The sequence below is a fragment of the Carlito syrichta genome, unplaced genomic scaffold (genome assembly GCF_000164805.1).
Source record: "Carlito syrichta isolate Samal-C Ts95f unplaced genomic scaffold, Tarsius_syrichta-2.0.1 Scaffold301942, whole genome shotgun sequence".
NCBI lineage: Eukaryota > Metazoa > Chordata > Mammalia > Primates > Tarsiidae > Carlito > Carlito syrichta.
In genome coordinates this window covers 210,037-211,946 of record NW_007246038.1, presented here as the reverse complement: position 1 = coordinate 211,946, position 1,910 = coordinate 210,037, and positions in this window count along the sequence as shown.

The window sequence follows — 1,910 nt, the reverse complement described above, 5'->3', positions numbered from 1 at the left end:
CTTATTGTTAGCATGGAAGGGGATTTTTTGCAGCTTTTCACCTCTCTGAGCTGAAACTGGAAGCCCTATTCAACCATATTTGACCTTTAAAAATGTCAATTTCATATGTTTCAACCTAATAGACTATGACATCATTTTTGAATAGTGCACCTTGTTTTGCTTCAGCCAAGGCCACCTAGAGATTTCTGGAAAATATTGCTGTGGGTTACTCTACATACAACTCACTGGGAGTTGATATCCCTATGGCAGTGGTCCTCAAACTTGAGTGTGCATCAGAATCACCAGAAGGACTTGTTAAAACACAGATTGCCGGGTTTCTTTCCAGAGTTTCTAATTCAGTAGGTCTGGGGCAAGGCCCAAGAATTTTCACGTCTACCAGGTTCCCCAGTGGTGATGCTAATGTTGCTTTTCTGGGTTTGCATTCCAAGAACCACTGCCCTGTGGCAGTTCTTGGAGGCCCAGAGCTCATCTGCATGTCCCACTTATTCTTCACTTTGAGGGCATATGGTTAGCCTGAAAGGCATCAGTTACGTTCTCAGTCGACCTCAGAGAAGTGTCAAGTGTAAAGTGTTGGCAAAGAACTCACTTTCTCCAGAATGAATATAAGAAAAGATAACATGTTTTAAGACAGAGGTAGCTATATTTTCTAAATAGCAGACGGCAGTCTTAGAGGTAATAGTGTGCAGACTACATATTTTTGAGGACCATGATGATGCAAGAAGTACTCTCCTTAGGGTCCGGGTGTTGGTTGAGACACACATACAAGTAAAGTGCCTCTGAAGCCTTTCCTCATATCTGTTTCTTTTATCATGGATCTTCCTTAATGCTCCAGTTTTGTGCTAGAGGTTTAATAAAGGTAAAACTGGGCTGCTCACATTTATAGAATAAATTCCATTTGGCACAATGACCAATTCATCCATTCAGTCAAATCTGCATCAAGTGATTACTATATATCTGTCAACGTTTTAGGTGCTGGGCATATAGCAGTGAAGAAAAAGTTACTGTCTTCATGGTGGCTGCATTCTAGGGAGGGGAGACAAAACAGACAAGAGTGAGTGAGGATAATAAATGAAGCAGGATATTCATATGGAGAGTCAGGGGAATGAATCAGAGCTGAAGTAGCTTTTTTATTTAGGGGACTAGGGAAGGCCTCTCTGTTGAGCTGACATTTGAGCAGTGACCAGCTAGAAAAAAGAGATCCAGACCTGAGATCCACCGAGGTTTAAGTGAATACAACTTTCAGGGAACATGGGTGGTTAGTCATTGTTATATGCTAATGTTAATTCAACTATGTTTGCAATCAGGCAAAGATTATTTTTGCTAAAAATCTCAGGTAATTTATACTCATGTTTCATTTCTAGGAATTATCTTAAGGATAAATCAGAAATGCAGACACAGATGTTTGACTAAAAATGTTTTTAAAAGAAAAAAAGCTAATGGAAAATGCCCTTCCTTCCCTGACCTTCTCACCCTCAAGGCTCCAGTGGGCACCCCTCCTCTGTAATTCCGAAGGCCCTTGAACTTCTCTCTGTGGTCATGTTTTTATACTGAGGAAGACTTGCCTGTTTACCTGCCCACTTCCCCTTACTTGATTCTGAGCTCCTTGAGGGCAGGGACTATGTCACATTCAGCACCTATCATGGCGTCTGGCACATCATCATAAGCATTCTGTACATGTTTGATAAAAGATTAGTCAAATATTTTCTGGCATATCTATAAATGGAATATTATGCAACCACTACAGATCATGTTTTTGAAAATAATTAATAACCAAAAAATGATCATATTAAGTATAAAAAGCAAGCTGCAAAACTATATATGCAGAAGGACCTCCACTAAGAGACCAAAGTAATTAAAATCTGTTTCTGAATGAAATTAGTATCATTTCTGCTTTCTTTTTATATATATAT